Genomic DNA, 27,205 nt, shown 5'->3' with positions numbered 1-27,205 from the left:
AAACGTAAAAAAAATTTTTGGTTTTAGGCATTTCACCCTGAAAAGAGCAAACATAAAATTATTCATAAACTTTTCGTTATTAAATGGCGGTAATTTAATCATTATCATTAAGATGAATTTTTTGTTTGCGCCTGTACGCACGGAATATGAATATAAATAAATAGTTTTCCGTAAAAAAACTCGATTCTTTCAAGAAAGGCATACAAAAACAATATTTGTCGGTGATTCATTCCATAATTAAATTAGCGCCTTCTATGAACGTGCAGCTTATGAATAATTTAAGTTAACCAATGCGCGCTCTGCCGGCCGTTTCTGGCTTCTAAATTCGCCATTTCAATCGTTTTGTACCTGTATCTGTATAACTTCAACGATAAGAAAGCTAGCTGTAAATCACTATAATACTTTTGGCCGTGAAAAGCTCAAATCACATTTAGTTTAAAATTGCACATAATGAATTTGAGATTAGACTCCTTACGAGTACGGTGGGGGAAGTTGAGTACTAACGAGAGAAGGAAATAGAAGTCGAATCCGGACAGTTACCCGTAGATTAGGTTTGGCTGAGTTTGTTCCCTGGATGCACGTAAGAAGATAACTAACGGGTTAAGCCAACTTTGACGTAAGGTGTACCTTTACAACATGTTCATTGTAAGTGTTTTGCATCTTTGTAAAGCAGCAAAGAGAAATTTACTTAGTATAAATTACCTGTTTCCTGTCTTCTACTCAAAAACTTGGACAACCTTAAGATAAACAATTTGTTTATGTTAAGGTATTCCCCATCATTGGGAACTTTTATATTAACATAATATAGACAGCCCTGATTTACTTAATGTTGTGTTCCCATAAAACAGTTCTCCAACTCGTCGTGGAAGGATATTATGAAGAATAAGTTATTTGTGTTAAATCAGGGATTTATTATATACTTCGCGTATTACAATGGCGACTCGATAGTCGTCCTAACTCGTCCTAACTAATGAAATCTGAAAACACCAAGTTTGTTCGGGAGCATTCTAACTGGTCCTGGCGACTACTGGCCACTAGCTGCCATCTTGCGGACTTCCAAGCAAGCTCTTTGCACTGCCCTCTATGAGTGCATCTGTGAAGCTCTTAGCTAACTCACTTCCCAACACAATCTCATTGTATTCATTTACCTAAGAGAGCTACTCGATCCAGAATCCTGAGTAGGTACATTTATACTGTTGACATTAAATAAATACATCGATGTCTTTGAATAAAAAATTACAAACCTCTATTTCAAATTTGTAAAATAACAATCTTTTTTTTATTTTATGTATTTTGAAAGTTACATACATGGCCGGCGGCAAGTTATTGATTTTCCGTGTTGGTAGTGATTTCTCGACGCGTGACGGTGCACTTTTGGTACTCTCCGATCTCCTGAAATCATCTCATTATTTATTTTGTGCATAAATACGGACATACGGGACTCAATAAAACGTTCTCACTTTGACGAATATCGTGAAACTGAGATATGCATATGTTTTTTTTCACAGAATTCAATAACGAAATTTCTAACAGAGTACACTGTCCTTACTAAATGAAAAAATCAAAGCAAAATATATTTTAAACTTTGAAAAAAGTTTTGAGTGAGGATTGATCCTTCCTCTCCAGGGAACTGTCAACCGCAAAAATTGAGCCAAATCCCGATTGGGTAGAACCGATATTTATTTCGTATACTGCTGTAATAACATCCAATTTCAGAGAAATGCGTATATGTCCACGTATGGATGGGTGATTGCCAACAGTTGATATAATGCATTGTCATCGACAACGAGTCTATCTGCTGAGTTTCAACTTGATCTGATGTGGGAAAGTGGATTAATGTTTTTTGTTAATTTTTTTTGATGTTAATTTATTCTTTATTCGGTGACATGGTTATTACAATTATTTGGTATGTTTAGATCACCCGAGCTAGGCATATGCCCGTGTTGTGGGTTATTTAAAAATTATAAATAATGTCTTTACTCTTAAAAGAAGCTAATGAACATTAGTACTCTCAGGTGTAATATAATTCACCTATTTGGTCCCTTTTGTATAAACTTCACTCTAACAATATAGAAAGAAACACTCATCCACATTGAAAAATCTCCTGATAAAAGATACATGACGTCAACGGGACATGAACCCGTGTCCTTTCGATTTCCGGTCGACAGCTCTGACCACTGAGCTATGGCGGCTTATCTCTTATCCGCGAAATAATTCAATATATACTAGTGTTTCATTCAACAATTACTGCTTGTTACATTTTTTCACCTGAAACAACCAACTTTATTTTATATGAGAAAGGCATTGTAAGTGCTAACTCTCTCACTAGATGGCGTCGAGACAAATTGTCTACATTTTTTAATAATAATAATAATAACATGGAATTTATATAGCGCAGTTTAGTGTCATTTCACTTCAAGTGCGCTTAACTACTCGTATAACAAACTTTAAAAAAAATGGTAATTCAGTATTAATGGTTCTTAAAATTATTCCTACAGTGTGCTTCCTACAGTGTGTCCTACAGTGTGTACTTTTTGGTGAAGATACTAGAACTTGTCAAATATTAATTTTTTTTTGGTAAAGTAATGTTTAAGACAAGAGCGTCCCGTTGGCGTCATGTATCTTTTATCAGGAGATTTTTGAAGAAAATAAGTCAAAATATAATATTCTTCTGTAATACATACACAACCAACTATCAAAACACTCACTAACCAATTGGATGCATGACCTGGGCAACAAGTTTGTGGGTACTATGTTACTGCTACATGTTTTACTAAATTGTTTTATACTCAGTTTAAGAGTTTACTGTTATATCATGCTTTCAAATTTGCGTATGTACGCAGTTCTCTGGAGTACGCCTCTCAAGTCTGGAATCCCAGGTATAAGTCACACATAGAAAGGATTGAGAAAGTGCAATATCGTTTTCTACGATACCTTGATTTTCGGGCCTATCGTCCTCATCTGAGTCACGAGGAGTCAGCAGCGTTTTTCAGGATTTCGTCACTAGAAAGTCGTAGAAACTCCGCAGATGTACTATTTTTACAAAAAATTGCCACCTCTGTGATAGATTGCCCGGAATTACTAGAAAGAATTCAATTAAGAGTACCCATCAGACAAACCAGACAAAATCACACATTAAACATCCCTCAATGTAACACTAACTCAAAACAAAATGCTTTTATTCACCGTGCTTCATACAATTTTAATACTTCATACAGTAAATTAGACTTATTTAACTCAGCACCCCACAATTTCAAACCTAAAATCAATAAATAATTATATTATCATTATTATTTTTTTATTAATACACATACGTACATGTTACACATTACACAGACTAGATCCATCCCATCCCCCTCCCTTCCGCCATCCCATCCCTATAGGCTAATTGTAACTTTTTTTTAACATAAATATTATATATGTTCACTAAATAATTAAAATACCTTAGTGAAAACCTATTATTGGTTAAATAATTTAACACTTACTACACCATACCTTGTAATAATTATAACTGTTGGTTTTCCAAATAAAATAAAATAAAATAAAATAAATGTTTTGTATAATTTTCGAAAGCTACAAATATTCTGTTTTTAAATTCATGTAAAAGCCCAGCTGGGCGTAAAACAAACTAAAATAAAAATTAATATTTGATTACAATCTACTGTAAAATTAAAACATTAGTTAACGAGAAAGTTAAAACTACCATATTACTTCATACTCGTAACAGACGTTAACTTTCGTTTTCATCGCTTAATTACAGCTGGTAGCTTTTCAATAATTCAAATCGTTGTTCACCTATTTGAATAGAATATGATGCAAGTACAGACAAAGTTATGATAATTTATTTGGTAGCAAAACTATGACTTGGCTGTAGGACAAGTGAACGAAGGTGCGCCTGTTTCACATTATATCGATCGATTAAATAATTATGTGTGTAGGTACTTTTTACGCATTCTAGAGCTATTTCCATTACATTTCTTCTTGAAGTTATTCTCTAGTTAGTGCACAATGGGTACCTACCTAACTACCATCTGATTTCCATAACATAAAGGGTTTATTTTTTTAATGATAAACGAATGTTTATAAGACAAGGTTTTATATGCATAGCGTAAAGGATATCTCCCGAGTAAAAATAAATGCCGCCAACGGGAATTGAACCGGTACCTTCTGATGTCCGGTCAGGTGCTCTGAACCATTGAGTTATTTTTTTTTATTTAATATTTGAAAAAAAAAATTTTTACATAATGTAATTTTTGCTATGTCGGCTTATTTCCAACCCGCCAAATAATTCAATATGTACTAGTGCCTCAATCAACAATTACTGCTTATTATATTTTTTCACCTGTAAACTGTTATTTTTACTCGGGAGATATTTTCAAATTATTGCTTATAATTATTTGATAAAGGTTTTAGTTGGAATTTTTAAATATTTTTTTGTGCATACCTACCGTACAAGGGTCGCAACTGCTCCCAATCGTCTGAAGCCAGTGGGACTATGGCATCCCCAATTGGTGTATGTTGTTAGACAAAAGGCAGTGTCGAGGGGAAGTAGATGGGAAAGAGGAAGGTGGAGAAGTACCTGGTAATTCATGTCTGGTCACAAAACACGACTAAAGCTATTTCAAGTAACGTTTCGGTTCTGAATGGTGGTCTTTCACCAGAGCAAAACATATTATTTTTATTAAATAAATTGTGAAATAAATAAATTATAAATCAAATAAAATTTACTTGCGCACGCCGATATTTGAACCTTTAATCTGTTAATTCGTAGCCAAGGGTAGTAACCAATTTCAAGTTTCAATTCCATTTTTCGCAATTTCCGTCCCCTTAAAAAAAATCTGACTCAATTTCTTTTTTTTTTTTTTAAGTCCCACAGGAATATTTTTATTTTTTTCTAAAACATGCTCATTGGGTTTACATAACACACAAAACTAATTGTTATTAATTGTGCAAGTGCTGAAATCACTTCCTTAATTAAATATTCACTTTCACAATACTCATCGTAAAAGTTAATAATTGAAATGCTATTATAGAAAGGGCAATAAACCATTACCATCCAAATAGCTGTGTGAAGTAACAAAAAGTCGACGGGAACGGTAGGCGGTTTCTCTAGTAGCTTCACTCGTTCAATGTTAACACTTTCACACCCGCATTATTGTTTCCACGCATAATGTTTGATAATACCTCAGAAAATTATTTGAATTTTTTTGGCACCTATAAATTTTTTATATTATTTTTTTTTTTTTTTGAAATATATTTTTTATATTTCAGAGTTATCCAGTAGTGTTGGCCTAACTGGGAGGCTTACCCGTGCTTAACATTGGAAGTCAGAGGTTATTATTCTAATAGTAAGGTATAATAAACATAACAGACAAATAATATAAAATAACGGTTTTTAACTGGTGATTTGAGATTTTCACGGCCAAAAGTATTATAGTGATTTGTTTTAGGGGTATTATGCCGTGTTGCGCTATCTCCTTCTTTAGCCAAAATTTCGGTTGGCTAAACATCATCGGTTTTTAACTGGTAAAAATCAACTAAAAATATTTATTTAATCACTAAAGTTTGACATGAATAAAATTCATTCAGAAATAAAGAGAAACTCGAGGATAATAATCTTTAAAAATTCGCCATTCTTGTTGAACATATGCAACTAACCATAACTACCAGTGTTAATTTGAATGAACATTGAAATTCATTTACGATATTCTGGCAAATAACTGTGAACAGTGAATTGAACTGACGTTATTATTATAGAACACATATTTATGCGTTAACATATACGTAATTTAAGTAGAAAATGTTTATACTTCACCACAAATTAAGAAATCAATGACGGTAGAAATTCGATGAAACTCGCAAATTTTGTGGCGGGAATAATGATTGCAACCGAGCGAAAAACATTTACACCACAGATTAGAATGCCAACATTAAGAAAACACAAACTTGACTTTTCTAAATCGGTAAATTTACGGTTAAAAAATCTAAAATTCGGGTTAATTTGAAATATCCCGGGGCTGAAAGGGTTAACCGTCTTCACCTTGAGATACGCGCTACCAGATGTGCTGAAGGCCATCTTTCAGTCTGCAATTGCAGAAGGAACTAACTAATGCCAACGTAAACACTGATCGAAGCCCGATGACCCCAGAGACAACGGACTACTAACCCGTGACGAAAGAACTATGAAGAAGTTAACTAGTTAATAAATTTATTACGAAATTACGAATTCACTGTTTTTAACAATGCTACGAAAGAATTTGTTGAATCAATCTGATCTTGGATTATTATGTGATTGATGTGTTATAGTAATTATTTTTTATTGATACGGAAACGGTTTGCATAGTTCCCGTGAGCACTCAGAACCGTTATTACGCTAGCTTCCACTTTTCGCGGTAACCTGATCCCTTTGATAAAGTTCACCAGGGTTGTCATTGGATATGTGACCATTCCTCGTGGTTCAACAATGTGGTAGTTCAGTTAGCTGAGCCTTGTTCCTATCAGGGCAGGACATTGGCACCATAGGTGCATTGGAGTATCTTCATCCTATTCACAGTTCCTGCACCTATTGCTGTTTTCCATTACCAATATGTTTCTCTATGCGTCATTTGCATGTGTCTCCTGAAGTGACAGTATCACATTAGTAGTTTTACCATTTTCCATGGAGTTTCTGTCCATGTTGTGTAATTGCCTATAGCTTTTAGGATTTGATCCTTTATGACAACTTAAGGTTGTCTCATTCCGGGCCCCCCCTCCCATCTGCGTTTCAGTGCTGGGTTTTAACCATTACGGTGATTATAATAGGGAGTATAACGAAATATGTAACAATAATTGTCATACATACAATATATCATTCATACATTCATACATACTTCACAGCAGTGTAATAGTCATGGTAAATTATAGTATATACTTATACCTGATAAGTAAACATTAATGATAAGCAAACATTGAAACACTGATAAGTAAACATTACATAATGTTTAATTATCAGGGTTTCTCTCTTTTTTATCGAAATTTTATGTTGTGGGAGATCAACATTATTGTGCGATTTGTAGATAGGCTTGTAACTTGGTAGATTTGCACAAATAGATTTAAATATTAAATATCAATTTGAAGGCTGCGTTGCTAAGATATAACCATAGACATATGAATATTATCCTATGTCTGTGGATATAACCCAACAAAGCAACGGAGCCTCATATCCTAAATGTCCTTCACCGTTAATATTTTAATGATTGTGTGCCAACGCTTATTACCGCAGTGTGCGGTTATGTGGGTTGTCGGTTGTGGGTTTCGTGTCAACGTGCGTCTATGTTCCAACGGATATAACCCGTTGAAAGAAAGCATGCGAACATTAGTTGAAACGTTAGGATAAACCTTGTGCTTCACGAACTGAGACATCCCGTCAGTCTCACATAACCAGACTGTCTGCGTGCAAACATTACGGTTGTTACTGAGTGGTAGATACTCTCAGTATCACCTCAGTGAGAGAATCAATCAATCAATCGCAATCCGTGTACGTTGAAAGAACTTAACTTGTACATCCCTAATAAATAAACCGGTGGGAGATCTCTTGCATTATTTTACGCTCCAAAAGCGAGAACTTATTTATTTATTGTTTTTATTTTAGTAATTTGTACATTTAAGTTTACAAATGACTAATTAATTATTGATTATCAGAACGCGCTAATCAACAGAGCGGTTCGACTGTATAACAACGCTGCGTTGACATTTTTAACGTCACTTGAAGACAGTTTATCGACTAACTTTTGACGCGTATAACAAAAAAGTCGTAAAGCTATCCCCATAACCCTCGTACATACAGATTTGATTAATTTTATCTACTTTTCACGTTAATATTATTTTGTGTACTTGTTCTGTAATAATTGTAATCTCTTTATAAAATTGTTGAATGACTGTTTTAATGGCATGATAAATAAATGTCTTTCACAGTGGTTTTAGACGGAATTATTGATCCCTGAAGATCTTGAATATATAGCTATTCCTCCAACTTTCTTCAGCCTCACAACATTTGCCAATCTGGGGATGCATTAGTCCAACATGATCTAAACAAGTGGAACTCTTAAATCACATTTAAATATTCATTCGTGTCTTATTCCGTGATTATCTGAAACAACAAAAGTATTCGTACCTATTTTCTGACAATTTTAAGAAAACCGTAACCCTCAATTAAAAACCACGTTAACATAGAATAATGAAGATCACTATTATTGACGTTTATTTAAAAAATATATAACCTCAACATTTGGTAGTAAGGAGTAAAACCACAATAACATTTTAAAATATAATTATTCTATGTTTCAAATAACACCCTTTTTAATTAAATAACTAATGTTAATTGATAGAAAAACACAAATTGTTTAATACCTGAATGGAATTTGAAATGGAATGTATTTAAATGAAAAGAAAAGATCGAGTGATCGTGTTATTATCACAATGAATACAGGAGATAATAGGAAAAAGGTAGTCTTTATTTGGTGATGATGTTTGTTTCTTTTGGAATATTTGGAAAATTCCGTGGGCCACTTATAGATCTTATAAGCACCATTATAATGTTACAGATTTTCATAACATGAATTCTGTTTGCAATCACCACGCGACAATAAAGCCTGTGACAGACAACGCCATAAACGCGCTATATTTTCGTGGCTTGTCCTATTTCATCATATCGCTCGCCATACATTCTCATGCGTAGGATATGGTGACATGGACCAAGCCAAAATGCGTATAGCGTAGTGTGTCGCCTACTTCGTGTACTTGGGGTAGATATTTTCCCTACTTTACAACAGTTTCTACGAGATTATTGATTTAAGAAGCGATATAACATGCACTAAAAACGACGACGAAAATTTGCACATTAAACAAATGAATCTTCGGTATTATTTTTTCAATTCTTCTTTCTTCTAATGTAAGACTTTTAGGTAAGGACAAAAACAAGGGAAATTACAATTGAGTAGAAACTAGGATGTGGAGTAATCATACAACTGTTTCCAAATGTCTCCACCACTTTGACGCCAATGATCTCTTATATTTAACGTATTATTATTTTCTAATCACAGCATCTTTTTGTTTATATTTTAAGTGAAGGTTCTTCAAGTGGATTTTTATGTAAATTTGTAGGCGAAAGTATTTATTTTATCTCAAGTTCTTAAACACGCACTTATCTATGAAAAGGAAGCTGCACGGAATTACCATAAGACCGGTGCCTACCAATGAATATCCCGTCCAAGTGTTGGATGTTTATTCTTAGCACGGCCTTAATGACATGCCGAATCATCAAATATTATTAAAAATGTAATGTTTGAATATCTTAAGCAACGCTTTCATCTTTTGCGTGTACGTCAAGCGATACTAACGAACTTCCGTTTTCACAATCAGAATGTTATATTATTTATTACTGTTTGTTTATTTTATAAAACAGGATGCGACGCCGTTATCATTTGGATCTAAACTAGTTTTATTGCATTTTCAAATTTTGTATCACGTTTTCTGGTTGATCAGTAATTACATATCAGTATTTCCTATCACTATTCCGGTTTTCAATGTACATCCCTCCTACCATTGTGTTTCAAAATTCGAACTTTATTACGGTTGTATTAATGTCTGGATGGGCATTTTATGTATAAGTGGTTCACTCACTAAAAATTAAGGCATTGTGGGATAGAATGAAGAGATTGGGAATAACAAAAATTAGCTCTGACGAAATCTTCAACAACCGTAACATCATGCCAATTAAACAACTCCATTTTAAAAAGTTGGTACTCCTTCACATTCATAAATATAAAACACAAGAAATAACAACTAACACGCACTCAAATAACAATTCACGGAGGTCGCCTCATCTCTCCTCTCCACCCCCCCCCCTTGGATCCCTGAAAACCCTACGAGGGAATAGGGCCTCATCTCTCTTCTCCATTCCTCCTTGGTTCCCTCCCCGCGAGGGAAAGACCCACGATGGAAGAAGATCTCATCTCTCCTCTCCACTCCCTCTTGGATCCCTGATGGCCCCACGAGGGGAAAAGGACTCAACTCTCTTCTCCACTCCTCCTTGGTTCCCTCCCCACGAGGGAAAGACCCACGATGGAAGATGATCTCATCTCTCCTCTACACTTCTTGGTTTCCTGAAGGCACCACTTACTTCGTTTTAACCGTACTACTAAATTTTAATAATATATAAATTAAATCCTGAGCACGGGAGATCCTAGTGAGGATATCATTATCTCTATATTTGTTTCAATAAAGGAAAATAATGATACACTTATTATTATTAAATTAAGGAAACAAACTAAAGTTACCGATAAAATTGAAAGCTTAATTTTTTATTTATTGCTATCAAGTTTAATTTGTAGAACTCCATTTTAATTTTTGGTTTTTCATTTATATATTCAATAGTACTATTATAAAATTTACTATAAAAAAGTGTATTTATAAACTTAGTTTCTCAAACAAATTTCTCGGACTACAACTGATCACAATATACGGGGGGGGATCTTGTCCAAGAGGAACCAAAGGGGAAGAATTTCTTAACAAATTTAAGGAATCGAAAAGATTAGGTTAATTTATCACCTGGATGCCCAAGAAACCAAGAATCTAAGGAGATCTGAAGCAATGTGTTGATACCAGAACGTGGGTAGCTTTGTATAATCCGGAACTGCAGACTCACGCAATTACATTTTCTGTGGCCGGGAGATATGAAATAAACTGTATTTGGTACCTCATGTGGTGGCGTACAACACAATGAAACACTATCACTCATAGTGGGCGTACAATGCGTGCACATTAGGCAAAGTACTGTTAAGTTAATTGGACTGCAATTATTGGTAGGTACATCGGTTAACTCGAGCAAAAGTAAACAATCTTCCGTCACGGAGTATTTTAAAAAATCTTAGAAGTAGTCATTTTTTATTCGATTCGCATTGAATGAACACAAATTACATAGAATAAATATTAATTGGTAATTCCATAATATTTTTCACTTTTCTATAGAAGTAATATGTAGGTACAATTCTGCTCCTTATTCTAAAAATTAGAACAACATATTAAGGCCCCTTATTAAGCGTTCAAAGATGGTTTGAAAAAGAGACATGTAAATACGATTGTAAGAGGGAGCGACCTAATATTAGAAAAACGACTAGTTTGAAATAGAGCAAAAATCTACCAACAAATGCTTTGGTTACATTTAAAGATACACTGTGATTTTTTTTATGCCTATAACATATTAAATAACAGAAAAAAGGTATTTTAAATAATTTTCGGAGCTTACTTTGCGTTTTTTTTTCTATCGAGGGAATTTCATATAATTAACTTTTCGGCTTAGCAAATTTTATAGATATTATCTTAAAAGATAAATTTTATTTTGGAACTTAAAAACTTAACCGGTAGACAAACAGCCACATGACAGCTTTGCTGAACCACCTTTTTTACAAAACCTGTGTTTGTATTACTTTCAAATTGATTAAAAAAATTAAACTTATGTTCCAAAAAAAATAGTAATTATATATTCAAAAATATTATGGGTGACATCATTATCTTTTACAACACGATTGAACACATATATGTATATGTGTGGATGTCATTGTCTGCTCTTTTATCAATTTAGTAGATAAAATTACTTCGAAAGAAATTAAAAACAGTGCTTGAATTTCATAATGTTTTCAACTAGCGATTTGCTGGACGACAAGACTGCTTAGGTACATTTATATAAAAACGTACTAATACTATATATTATTGATAATTAAACCCACGTTGATAAATTTAAAGATAATTGGGCAAATGTATTGTGTGTTTAAGTGTGCAATCATCAAAGTAAATTGTTTTATTTTTTGTGAAAATTGGTCTTTAGTGGACATAATGGCATTTCTCTGCCCGAGGCCATTAAATCATTAAAACGAGATGCGTCGGAAGATTTCTACAAACATCAATCCAAACTCTTCACCAAGACGCAGTCACTTAAGATTTATTAATTATATAAATACGATCATTTTATCACAAGTAACTAAGTTGAAAATAATCTGACACTGATAGCTTTGTAACCATTAAACCAGTAAGAATAGCAATAAAACACATCGACTTATTTATATTTGTGTATTTTTTACGTCTTTGAAATCCTTCCGTAATCTCTGTACAGTATAATGCCCATCCATTGTCATTGGTACATCAGTATTTTATGGGATTTTAAAGGCATCACCAAACCTTGACTTTGACACATTCACTAAACTATTAATAAACAAACATTTAAGTAATGGTTATTTTATTTATTTTTTACACTTAAAATACTCGTATATCCTCTCACGTGTGTTACATATAAAATATGCAACAATTAATGGGACCTACATTCCCAGTAATTAATTTGTCTTTGACGCTTTTATGCACTGGTACCCCGAAGTTTGTCTATGATTAAGATAGAAGAAAAATATCATTCTTTCAAAACACAGGACCAAGGGGGTTTAACTCCGATCAAAATTGGAACTGAAATATTGTGAAGTCATATGATTGCCTATCTATATCCACCAATGAAAAACTCTAAAAGTCTGTGGAATAAACTTTCAGAGTTTTTCATTGGTGTACAGTATAATAAGTAAGCTCCGAATGAGAATTGTACTGTCTATATTTTGGCATATCTATGGTTTTTTGGGACCAATTTGTTTAATACAAAAAAGCCCGAAGATATCGATCTAGTGAGTGGTTTAATGATGCACAGGACGAACCAGAAGCTCTCGTCTCGTGTGTTCCTGACGCATCAATAAAGCATGAGTGTAATTTGGAACAATGCGAATCCAAAGTAATCGGAATATCTTATAGCCGGGTGAGACAAATTTCTACCCGGATAATCATCAATCATACTAAAAAAGGTCGTATTTTAATATCCTTTTTCAACAATTTGGTGAAATTGATATTTGGTTAATGCCCATGCTGCTTTGGACATGCATCATTCCTGTGAAGAGGTTCTTGTCTGAACCAAGGCCAATTCGCTGCCTTTAATTTTGAATCAAGGATCGCCAAGAACTTTTCTTCAAAGCCTGGAGTAATGACTGTTGCACTACCACATGTGTCATTCGAGAAGGAACCAGAACTATCTACCCCGTTTGCTGCTTTGTGTTAATGAATTAAGGCCTGTAAGAGCCCTTTTCAGGATAGGTTTTTTACAATAGGATTTTTTTTTCTTTCATTTCGCAATATAGTTTGCTGAATGTGAAATTTGTATTTTAATATGAATTCTAAGTTGTAATACCATTAACGTAAGTTACCTACTCATAAGAAAATGACCTGAGATAAGATTTCTTAAACGTTTATTAGTTTCCTTTTCTCACTAAAAAGGATGGCGCTCATGACCCATTATTGTTTTAAATCCACTATGGTTGAACTAACATGTGGTCTAATATAAACTTAGGAATGTTTTTTTTTTCAATTTACATTTTCGTATTTTTTACATACATGATCCTTACATTTTTTCTTTGAATTCGCTAAATCTGGGTATTTTTCATTTCACTGGGAACCATGTAGTATATATACATTATAGATCCTTTATACAGAAAAAAATGTTTTTGTTTTGTTAATTTTTTTAATCTGATTTTTTTTCTGTCTTGTATGGTTTTTTTAATATATACAAGTGGGTACAAGATATAATATGAGTACATAAAAAATATATTTACATTACAAAATATATTTATGTTCGCAATCTCACCAATGAAGAAACTGGTTCCTGTGCTTGGTGAGAGAGTTACACTAATTATAAGAAAAATAGAATATATGAATATATAATAATATATAATATAATATATCATGTATATCATATATATCATGTAATATCAGTATGTGTGGCAATCCTTATTGTTACCCTTATAAAGTTTAAATTAAATGTAAAACACCCATTATTCTCTATTTTGTTAAAATAAATGTTAATTTTTTGTATTCATGGCTTTTCTTGATAAACTTTCTCGTGTTGGCGAAATCTGACTAAATATATATGAATGTGTTACTAATTACTAGTGGGACCCGAGCACATAAGAACAAACATTGGAGATTGTTTAAAATGTAATTATGATTGCCGGTTAGATAAAGCTGATTTTTTTGTAAATTATAATTATAATACGAATATTGATCACCACCTAAAAAAGCAACCCGTTATGAACAAAGCTTAGAAAAAAGCCAATCTTTAATTTTCAACGGATTCTTACCGCTTTTGTTCAGTTCTTTAAGAAATAATAATTATTTGTTACCTATTGCCTACATTGAAAGAAAGGTTAATCAAAATGTATAATTAATCAAAACACAGTAATAGTAAGCAAGTTTCTTTTTGTAATATGGTGTTAAAAAACTTCAATAATGATGCGAAAAATAATTGGAAGGCAGGTTTTTAATTATCGTGAAATCTTTTTCGTCTGCATTGCATTTCAAAAAAAAAACATTTTTAAGGTTTAAGGCCACGTGTATAAAGATTTAATAAATCTCAGAATAGAACTGTAGATTATAAAAACAAAGCCACGCTGCGCCGCTACAAAAGCTTTTGTTTAGATTTGAAGTGTACCGTGTTGGGTTTGTTTTTTAAACACATTTGCCTAGTATGGAAAATTTACAAAAATGGTTTTCGATGAAATTTTGCAGACATGACCTTCAAAATTAGAGGAAAATTTACTGTCTAAGCTTGTGATACTTGGGTAACGCTGGGGACTTAAGCTAGTGAAGACGTAGGCAATGTAGGCATACTCGTAGATAACATAAATTTTATTATTAAGGGAGGTATGAATATTTTTACGTGTTTTTCAGCACTTTTACTGAATTTTTTTTTCACTGCGTACCTTGATATAGTCTGTTCTCGAAGTTTCATTATTGTGAACATTTCGCCGATATTGCGTTTCTCTTGCATGAAAACCTATTTTCGTCGCTTTGAATATGTTCATTTAACTATGCTTAAATAAAATATCACCAAGTTATTATAAATTTTTACACTCAATTTTAGCAGGTAAAAGTTGCAAATCTATGTTACGTGAATGCTCGTTATTTCTATAATTATTTAATAAGTAATAATAGCTTAAAATGTGCATTCAGTTGTTCATTTCACTTGCTATGTTGTTGATTATTTTATTTCCTCGTCAAAGTGGTAATTAACCCGTGGCTTTTTTGTTTAGGTAATCTACTAAAGGCACTTAAACAAGCGAAATGACGATTACGAAACGACGTTTCGCCACTATTCGGGCGAACTCCATCTTCCAATCACATCTTCAATAATAATTATTGAAAGCATTCTCTTTTCCGACCGTTCACTTTACATTCGGACAGTCCAATCCACATAATATTATTTAGTTATATGATAACAACACTTTCTAGAATTTTAGTGAACAACAGATGTGTTTTGTTACATTTCCGGCAAGAAATGCATTAAATCTAATATTGTGTAAAGATCTGATTGTAAATAATGGAATAAGAACGTTCTAATTTCGCATAACATAGAGGCTTTTACCAAACATACATCCAAACATTATGTAATGTTCAATATCAATCATATTTATTGATGTGAAATATGACTCTCGTGAATACATACATTCTAAAACCATAACAAAGTTAATATGTGCAGTAAAAAGATTTTAGTCCATCCTACCTAATCAAATTTCATATTGAGACTGGGTATATCCGGTATAACAGGTATATTCTCAAGGCGTTCTCACTTTTGAATAGTAAATGTCAAAAATAATACCATTCAACGCAGTTTTTACGATACAGTATTGTAGACAATACAGCATCTTAAGAGGATACAGCATCTACAAGCACAACATGTGTATATTCTTGATATGCCTTATATCTTCACGAATATAGGTAATAGGCATATTAAAATCGCTTGATCAACGAAATCTAAACGCTCAATTTCAAGCAAAAAAGTGGTTTTTATTTATATTGTGAAAAATTTTACAACAAAGTAAGAAATTTAATCGAGGGAAACTGTTACAGATAATATTAGCTGTAATATTTTATTTTTTCAAGTGGTTTTTTTTATGCTTGCATACATTTCTATTGGTGTACATTTTTATTTTTTGTTAAGTAATTAAATTTTTTTTCGTATTCTACTCATAGGAAACAATAGGAAAACCTTCAATTTATCTAAAGCATATTTTTTTTGTATTCATAATTTAAACCAATTTTTTATAAAGATTAATCGAAATTAGTGATTTAGCATTAAACTTCGCCTTAAAGAAGTACTCGTAAGGCGATGCACCACTTCTTGTAACAATTGGAATCTAGCCGCTCGCTAACTATAACACTCCTTATGAAGATGGCGATGAGGTTATATGCAAGAAAAAAACATCGCCAAAAAGTGTAATTAATTTTAATTAAAGAACAAAATTTGCCACATTATACGATAATACCATTACCGAAAATACCCTCGTGAGGAGGAGATTTCGAATTTTAAAGCAGTTTTTATAGGCTTTAAGGCACATAATTTGAAACATTCAAGCATTTTCAAGTCTTTTTAAAAGACCAGAAAAAATAAAATATTAATAAAGGCCAAGATGGGTTCTACTCGCAGTATTTAATTAAAGGATCTAAAATATTTTTAAGCGAATGAATCGAATTTTCAAATCAAAAACACATCATTTTGCTTTACTTCGTAGTGGCTCTCCTAAATGATAACTAAAATATTGCATACATCGCTTTTGGCTTCTTCTTCTTTTGGTACCATAATGTTGGTCAACGCGGGTCTGCATTTTTTTCGCGAACACTCGCAGAAATTAGTCGCTTTTTAATTATATTGTTCGGGCAGTGTGTATAATACATCGACGCTTCAAAAATAAGTACCAAACTGGTAAGTGGTTGAATTGTGAATCTTTTTTTAATTTGTAAACAAATATTTATTTATGTCTATTCTTGAATAAACATTTTACAAATGATTATAGTGGTTTATATTGTAGTATAGAGAAAAAAAGTACAGAAAAAATGTATAAGAAATAAAGAACATTGGTTGTAAAACTGTGTGTGGGTCATATTGTATGTTACGTGAACACCTCACTAGGAGAACCTGTGCTGAGGTGTTAACGTGTTTGTGATTAAGGGTGACAGGTATTTATGTGTTGTGGTAGAAAGTTTTTTTTTTTTTTCACAGACATATATTGATACATGAAAGCACACCTTTATATGTGAGTGTATATATTTTTGATAATTCTTGAAGAACGTGTATAATATTTCATTTTACTTATTACATTATGGTTATGTTTGGTTTGGAATTATAATCTTTTGAATAAAGTGAATATCTTGATTTTTTATCCAGGCTACGATATGTTTTTAGAGAAAGATTGTCGATGTGTTTGTAGTCAATAATTGTTTCAAAGTAATGGGCATACTGTTGAAAAGTAAAATATAGATAATGAGTTTTCCCACCAGATAAAGTCGTTGTTAGTTGCCAAATGTGCTTGGTGATTTTTTTTTCTCAAAACAGAAAAATGCAAAATAGTAATTTTTAAACAAAATGTCACATAGTGAATTTTACCTTTGAACCGACGAAATAGTCCTATGTGAAAATTGTGGTAATTTGCTGTTTATTTTTTCTTCATATATGACAAATTTTTAAATGAAAAAAACTGTCTAATTTCGATTCACAAAACAATGTCGCAAATTCAATGTACCTACCTACATCGGTACACACAATTCAATCTACCTAAATACATCGGTACATACAATTCAATATACCTACTAACATCGGTACATACAATTCAATGTACCTACATACATCGGTACATTTATTATTTATTTATTTATTTATTTATTTATAAAATAAATTATAAAATAAATAAATAAATAATAATAAATAATATAATTCAATAAACCTAACTGCATTAGTACATTCAATTTAATGTACCTTCATTCATTGGTACATACAATTCAATATACCTACGTACATCGGTACATACCATTCAATATACCTAAATGCATCGGTATATACTTATACCTATGTATGTATTCAAAAATGTTTTATTAAAAACAACATATATTGTGAGCACAATATCGGTCAGCATCATTTGGACTAATGGTCACTTATACATTTGAAACCAGTGTTAATGCCCGCAAATCGATGCACGGCTGTAGATTCTGCATTAGAATGCAGTAGCATTAGTAAAAGTGGGTCCGGAGAAAAAACAGCATCTAGTTTTTAAATAACGTGACTGGTAAAAAAATGAGGTGCTGGAGAAAGCATTATTATAATCATATTGTTTACTTTGATCAGTGGCGCAGCGAATATCCGGGCATCAAAAAGCCCGGGGCAATTCAACGCCACAAATTATATAATAAATTTAAGCAGCGAAAAAAATTAAGAATCTTGATAACCGTAAAAGATAAATGGTACAAAAAATTGATTGAGGACCCGTTAATAACTTCGTATATGTTTTGAGCGATTGTGTAGTGAACTCTCGAAGAAAAATTACGATGAACAAGACTCAATTTATATTATATTTAAATTATAAAATTACTACAATTTGAATAGCGCGCCACTCTCCGTAATATTTACCCGTACAAATACCGTGCGCCAAGACACCTCAATAAAAATCCGACAATAGGAAAAAGGCGCTCGGTTTCATACGTGCGGATCTTGGAACGCACCGATGAAATGAAAAAACTTATGGGATATTTCAAAAACATACATGCGATTTTGTCAAAATTCGCTATATGGGTGCGCAGCGGTGAGGCAAATATATATTTTGTTCCTATTTAATTTTTCATTTATTTAGTTAAAACATTGTGTTAATGCGAACAATATTGTTCTAGATTTTAAGGTTTATTCTATTTATAATTTTAACAGTTCATTGGAATTTAATTTAATTTATTCATGGCGGAATTTAATTTTAATGTTACTTTTTTTTCTGAAAACTTTATAAAAGAAAATGTGAATTGATCAATATAAATCCATGCATTTTGTTTATATGACATCTACACAGGAGGCCCTGGAGAAAATCTTTTCACTCGAAGGGAATGTTATTTTTGGTGATGACATTGGGTGGGTATCAAGGAATGGAAGGAGTCTCTGAATCCAGAAAATCCTGAGTCGGTATTGAAGAGACTGATATTGTAAGAGGTAGAAAACACAAAAACCGACAAGTACAGTGCACAAGTATATAAATATTTAGCAATAAGTTAGTAGTATCTACATAAACATCAACCGAACAATTGGACATATAATAGTGGCTGCACATTGGTGCCTATGATACAGGTATGACAGTGGCGCTAGTTCTTATGAGTCCATTCTTTAAATAAGTTAAACAGAAAAAAACATATCCTTGCATTGGTTTGAAATAGTGAGTGCTGTATTACAAGCTTGCCCGAGGCCCGTGAATTTACAGCTTTGTCACTGCGCGCCACTGAAAAAGGTACCCGTTCCAAGAATCCTTTCACTAAAGTAAAACGAAAAAATGTTCGGCTTCGCAATTTGGGTTACGGCATACTTAAAGCTCCAAAAAAATAAAACAAAAACATTATGTAGGTGCACATATGGATTAACGGTTTATCTCGTATTAAGCAAAAAATTTGCAAAAGGCGAATATAATGGCCATTGTGAATGGAATTTATTTAATTCTTCTTTGGAAGTAGCAATATATTATTATTATGTGTATCCATAACTCATTTAAAAGATGTTATTGCACTGAGAGCATGTCGTTACTAACGGGATCTGTTGTTTTATTTTGTGTAGGTTTTGTGTCAGAGAAAATATCGACGTGGTTTTGTTTTGCTTGTTTGATCGAGGGCTTACAAATAAATAACATCTATTTTTACTACTTACAAATATGCCATTCTATTTTAACATGACAGTAACTAACAGTATTTCAGGTAGAAGCCTACATTTTTCGTGAAGTCTAAAAACTATTACTAAAAATCACACTTTTTATATTAAAAGTTATTATTTTTTGACTTAGCACTCGTGCACTCTAGTTGCGAGTCGGCACCTGCATTTTCTACAATTCTTGCGAACGCGGAAACTGCTTTGAAAAGTCGGAAATAATACAAAATATAATGTCATATGCAAATCAGATTAATCATTTTATTTCACATACTCTGATAGCAGGCAGGTATGTTCTCATTACACACAGATGTTTTAAATTGATGCACACTATGACGAGAGCCTCGAACGAATAGCTTTGTAATATGTTTATGGTCATTGAAAGTAAATAGATTACCGCGGCACTATTCACAAGTGAGTAACAATGTGCAAGTGCCTTCACAAGGATGCGGAAATTGCCCTCTGCGGTGGTCCTGATCTCTCGGTACTTGTAATATTCTCGTGTGTCCGACAGTCCTGCAGGAATAATCCTGATTATTTTAGGGCCGCGGGCGCAGAAACCATAGACTATTATTATTGTGGTCTATTCCACGCAGACCGCCCCATAGACAAGCTGTTCAACTCCTGCGGCCATATAAATCACGCGGCGCTATTCCCTTGTCTATTAACTCCGCATAGAACAGAATAATTCGATCGTTGCTCGCTGTATTTTAAATTATGATTAAGATTCGAAACGACCGTGAAATTATTATTGTTAGTTTTGAACGGTTTAAAGCAAACTTGCTAGTTTATTGCTTGGTTAAGCTATGCTTCAATTTTCCAACGATTTTATAAAGTGGATAAAATGTGGTGTCAAGAGAATATACATAAGAAATGCAAGTAGGTTGTTGGAAGAAGAAATCAGGGACGAATCAGGAAGACAACACAATCAATCAGGGAATCGAATTCTGAAACCAAAACACGAATAGGATAAAGAGACTCCAATTCCCCCATGGTTCTAATATAGGTACTGCCTTAATTGGAACAAGGCTCAGCTACCTGGGAAGGCACATTGTTAAACCAGGAGACACAGCCAAGTATTCAATGACAACCCTGGTGAACTTTATCAGAGGGACCGGGTGACTGTTAAAGGAGTGTGGTAAAATGGGAGATAGGACAATGGGCCTATTGCCGGAGTACTCAAGGGAACTATCCTTAAACCGTGTCCGCTTTATAATTTAAATAAATATATGTAATAACAGAAGAGTAGGCAAATAATAGACAATAATAGATAATACGGCGGAATCTAACTGCGATCGTATAGAACTACGACAAGGTTTATTCTACAAGTGGAAATAATTAATTCTGAGGCTGAAACCGAGCGATAAGATATAAATTTCCTAACATTTTTTATAATATTTTTTTTTGTATTTATACACCTGAAAACTAAATCCGTAGTAGATGTACTTTAAAATATATATTAGATGTACTATTTATATCTAGTGTATAGACTGTGGAACAGTGTACAGATCTGAGTTCAGGATACTAGACGGTAAAATAACTCAAAATTATTTTACAAATAACTCAAAATTATATCATCAAAGTTATGTATAGGCGCAAAAGAACATTTTCAACAGATGAGTTATACAAAGAATATAAACCATTCTGTCTCCGTAAACTATTTATTTTGCAAACTATGAAATACATCTTTCAAAACAAAAATAAATTCGAAATAAATGAAAACAGAATCAACATTAGAAATAATAATGTATTTTATATTCCCCAAACGAACACGAAACAAATGCAAACACACTGCAGTTTCGAAAAATATTCAAGTGATTACTAAACTTCCTCAATATTTAAAAGAGTTAAAATTATGGCTTTTCTATACAGCAGTTGAAACTTTTTTACTAAATTTGTATCAATTTATGTTTCGCATAAAATATTCACCATATATTACACCAAACACTTATAACTTTACTTTCCACTATTGTAAACACTTTTTATACAAACAGCTTAGACAAAATGTAATCTTGTTTTGGTTTATTTATTGTTTGTTTATTTCTAGGTACAATAATATAATAACTTAAATATATTACCCACGCACAGGCTCCGCCTTAGTGGGTTGCCATTATTCGTATTGATTTATATAATATTATATTAAATTAATGTAAAATTGGGAAAAATAAAGGAATTAAAAAAAATAGATGTTTTTGCACAGCAAAGTATTACAAGGAATTTTGTACTGTCAATAAAGACTTTGCATAAAATGACAATTGCTGTCCAAATTCGATGTAAAATTACATTTAAAAACACAACGACGCCTACATTTTAATTTTTTTTAAATTTATTGCAGTTTTTGTTGTCTGTACCAAAGATAAAAATAATTACATACCTCCAATAAGATCATTTATAAATGATTTATTTTTATTTTCCATTTATTATAAATGACGGTGGTAACGTATTGGACTGCCATTCCGAAGGTCGCGGGTTCGAACCCGGCGTGCGCAAATAAATTTTATTTGATTAATTTTTGTTATTTCACAATTAATTAATTAAAATAATATATAGTATATTTGCGGCACGTTCCAGAGTGGAAGATACTACCAGTATCGCCCTGGTGTAAGACCACCATTCAGAATTGAAACGTTGCTCCAAATGGCTTTAGCCGTGTTTAATGACTAGATCTGAATAGCCAGGTACTTCCCCACCTTCCTCTTTCCCTTCTCCACTTACCTTCAGCCTCACAACATCCCCCAATTGGGGATGCCATAGTCTCACTGGCTCCAGACGGGAGCAGTTGGGACTCTTGTGAGGTATTCACTATAAAAAAAATATAAAAAAAAATAATAGTTAACCAAATGTAATAATGTTATTATTAAGTTCTACAAGTATTTTCGTTTTAATTACTAGGACAGCAGATTTGACGTTCAAACCCCATCATAAAGTAGTGGCATAATCACAGTTTTATAATGGCCTTGAACATCGAAACAGCTGTCACAATAATGAAAACGAAAATACTCGTTCATTAAGTTGATTTACATTAATTTCTACGAATTAAACACAAAACATTGAAGAGGTACTCATTTGACTGTTCTATTCAGTTGTAATTACTGTTGATAATGCCAGCAGAACCTTCCCAAGAGCCCCACCTGAGGTTCCCTCTGATGAGCTTTCTTTTAAAAGTGGTTAATGTAGGTACGAATTACATACTTTCTCTTTGATGTAGACATCTGAGAGAAATGCTTTCATACCTTATCTAACCATTATTTTTAAAAAGAAAATATAATTCGCACTAACTTTTCAAGAAACTTATTCAATATGAACATGGAACTCAGGTAGATGACGACCTCCGTGATTGAGTGGTTACGTCCATCAGCTACGAACTCGGAGGTCGTGGATTCAGATCCAGCGTGCGCAAGTTTATTTAATTTGATTAGTTTGTGTTATTTCACAATGTATTCAATTTAAATAATATATAGTAGGAGTGGTATAAACTTTCAGAATCGCCCCGGTAAAATACTATCATTCTGAATCGAAGAGTTGCTTGAAATGGTTTTAGCAGTGTTTTTTTTACCAGATCTGAATAGTCAGGTACTATCCCACCTTTCTCTTCCCCATCTCCTTCCACTCCCCACTACGTACAGCCTCACGTCATACCCCAATAATTGGGGATGTCATAGTATCACTGGCTCCAGGTGGTTGGGAGCAATTAGGCCTCTTTTGCGTTTCTCACATATAAAAATCTAACAAACGTTCAAAAACATTTAAACATCGGATGAAGAATATAGCAACAGATAATATGACTAAACGTCGGATGAAGAATAAGAGATAGTATGACTAAACATACTAGATGAAGAATGGAGTAACAGTTAGTATGACTAAAAATCGGATGAAGAATAGAGCAACAGGTAATATGACTAAACATCGGATGAAGAATAAGAGATAGTATGACTAAACATACTAGATGAAGAATGGAGTAACAGTTAGTATGACTAAACATCGGATGAAGAATAGAGCAACAGGTAATATGACTAAACATCGGATGAAGAATAGAGAAACAGATAGTATAACTAAACATCGGATGAAAAATAGAGCAACAGGTAATATGACTAAACATCGGATGAATAATAGGGAAACAGATAGTATAACTAAACATCGGATGAAAAATAAAGCAACAGGTAATATGACTAAACATCGGATGAAGAATAGAGAAACAGATAGTATAACTAAACATCAGATGAAAAATAGAGCAACAAGTAATAAGAAAAAAATGAGAAAAGACCACAGGGTACTTGTACTTTTCGCTTCATATCTACCATGACCTGACTTGACGCACCTACTATTGATAAATTATTATGGCCCGGTATATCAGTCAGTCCGTATCTTAAGTAAATTAAAGCAGGCTAAATTTGCCACCCAAGGGGTAGAATAGATAAAAAAAATTACACGCCGAGGCACTAGCAGTCATTTCATACTTCCATATCACCGAAATATATATATATATTTTTTTATATTAACTCCACACAGGAGGAAATATACGTAAATTGCCAATTTTATCGATATGGACTGTACATTATTAATTTATAATCAATCTTAAATAGTCTGGTAAGGGATTTCAATAGTTTCAACGCCAGGACAGTTCGTTTTCAACGGTTATTTCGTCATAATTTCATGATGAGTCTAGCAAAACAAATGATATTTAAAATAAGTATCCTAACATATATCAGATGCGGATTATATATCAAATGGAGAACATAATCAACAATCAACTCGTTAATTTTGAAAGTTCACGAACTACCGATAATAGTAAATAGCATAGATATACCACTCACGTCTATTGAAATCATGGACAATGTGTTTAAAATTGCTGATATCTAGGCTTACCGCCTATATACGGATTATGTTCCAAGCCGCGCTAAGCTCGATATTCTATCATCATCCGAGCTTAAAATCAAGTGATATACCGGGCCCTTGTCAATAAGCAGTTAGACAACAAAATAATTTAAGAAGCTGTAAAATTTTTAAATACAAATTCTAACACCAACTCTGCACCTCTTATAGAATGTACTTATATTTTAAATAATCTTTGTAACCAAATTCCTAATATTTCATACAAATTATTATTGTCAGCTCAACCGTGGTGGTCATTAAATAGAATAGAACCAAACAAAACAATGTCGATAAGTTGACAACGCAATTTGTAAACATAGATTTGTTAGTAATTTCGTGTATTTATCATAAAAATTCCTGTTAACATTATTTATCATTGTACCATGAAAATAAGTTGTACGATGTGAATGTCTTTACACGCACGCTTGATATATTAACTAATAATACGTTTGTGTAAACATTATTATGAACTTACGAAATAAACAATGAAATATTCTTTGCTGCGGTGAATAAAAACTTCGCTATCTGAAGGACACGCTCTTGTCCACGACACGTTTTGTAAACGGTACGGTGAGTAAAACGCACGTAGGAAAAATGTGTATGCTTTGTTCATGACACGGCGAGATAACAGAGAAAGTCACTGTTTCGAAAAAAAGCTTCGAGATGTGTACTTCAAATGTCATTTTGAAGGCGAAGCACTAAGTAGTAATGCAATATCATATCATTTTAATTGAAATTTTATCCCTGAAAATATTTTTGATAATTTAATTAAATACGGCGAGTAGAACTCAAACTTGGATTTCGAAATAATTTAATATTTTTTTATTATTTTTTTGGTTAACTAATATTTAAGACAAGATTTTTTATGCAAAGCACAAAGGGTAACAATTATTTTACAAGCAATAATTATTCGCCTGAAACACTCATCCACATTGAAAAATCTCCTGATAAAAGATACATGACGCCAACGGGACTCGAACCCGTGTCCCTTCGATTTCCGGTCGACAGCTCTGACCACTGAGCTATGGCGGCTTATCTCTTATACGCGAAATAATTCAATATATACTAGTGCTTCATTCAACAATTACTGCTAGTTACATTTTTTCACCTGAAAAAACCTTTCACCTGTGGCTGTACCCAAACCTGCCTCCTAAATTGACAGGCGTAGACCTAAGAGTTCAAATAACAAATCAAATATGTATCTTTGAAGGAAATATGTATATTTCTTCCAGAAAATTACCATTAGCATTATTTTACAAATAATAAAAATATTTACATTGTAATAAATTAGCAACCATTAATAAAATACAGGTTAAATATAGTTTACAGTGTGCATTAAATATACAAAACACTAGGTAAAATATATTATGTAAAGAATAGAAATGCATACGTATAAGTTAATATAATCCGCCTCACTAGTTTGTTTGTAGTTTCGTAATAACTAATAACTACGATTATTATTTTAAGAATTATCTGCTTATTAATAGCAATGTATATTTGGACTGTAATAAGAAAGTCTGAAGATATTAAATTGAAAATGATAATAAATATAGATAAGAATATAAAGAATGTAAATATAGATAAGAAATATATAATTGGAAGACGTATGGGTGACTATCAAATTCAGCCAGAACAAATTAACGAGATGTCTCTATATCTATGCTCTTTATATACCCCCCGTTGCTTGTTGATAATTTTGAATACCTTTTTAAAAAAATTAGCAATGTTATGGAAGGCGTTGGTGAATCAAATTTGTTAATTATAGGAGATTTCAACCTGGCAGGTATTCGTTGGACCCGCAATGAGCCTAACCAGACTCATTTCTTATCTCCAGAAAATTATAATAATGACATCGGCAACCATCTTGTGAACTTTATTGCCCTAAATAACCTCAATCAATTCAATGACATTGTGAACAGTAACGGTAGAATCTTAGATCTCGTTTTATCCAATTCACATGAACTACAAGTCAGGCAAAGTACCGATATCTTAAGTCGCATTGATGTACATCATCCACCCTTAGAGATTGATTATAGTTTTGATTTCAAATTAACAAAAATGCTAAAAAATAAAACCTTTCTTAAATATGATTTTAATAAAAATGATTACATTCAATTCAATAGGGAATTACAAGAACTATATTGGGCATTACTTTTACCTGAATTCATGTCGGTAGACAATATGGTTTCTATATTTTACACTCATCTGAATCGTATAATTGAGAAATGTGTAACCAAAATTGTAAATTGTAATAAGCAGTATCCCCACTGGTACTCACCAGACTTAGTTAAACTTATTAAGGAAAAAAATAAATTTCGAATTCTCTATAAAAAATATAAAAATCCTCGTGATAGAAATTCTTACGAACTCTTACGTACCCGTTGTTCCAAACTCATTAGTAATTGCTACTTTAAATATATTCAACAAATCGAATCGTGTCTGGTTAATCATAATAGCGTTAAAACTTTTTGGAGATTTATCAAACAAAAGAAAAAAAATAACAGTACTATCCCCCAAAATATGACGTATGGAGAAAAAAAGTCATCCAATGGC

This window comes from Hesperophylax consimilis, chromosome 7 (assembly GCF_061612785.1).
Source record: "Hesperophylax consimilis isolate HC1 chromosome 7, BYU_Hcon_1.0, whole genome shotgun sequence".
Classification (NCBI taxonomy): domain Eukaryota; kingdom Metazoa; phylum Arthropoda; class Insecta; order Trichoptera; family Limnephilidae; genus Hesperophylax; species Hesperophylax consimilis.
This window is presented reverse-complemented; position numbering follows the sequence as displayed.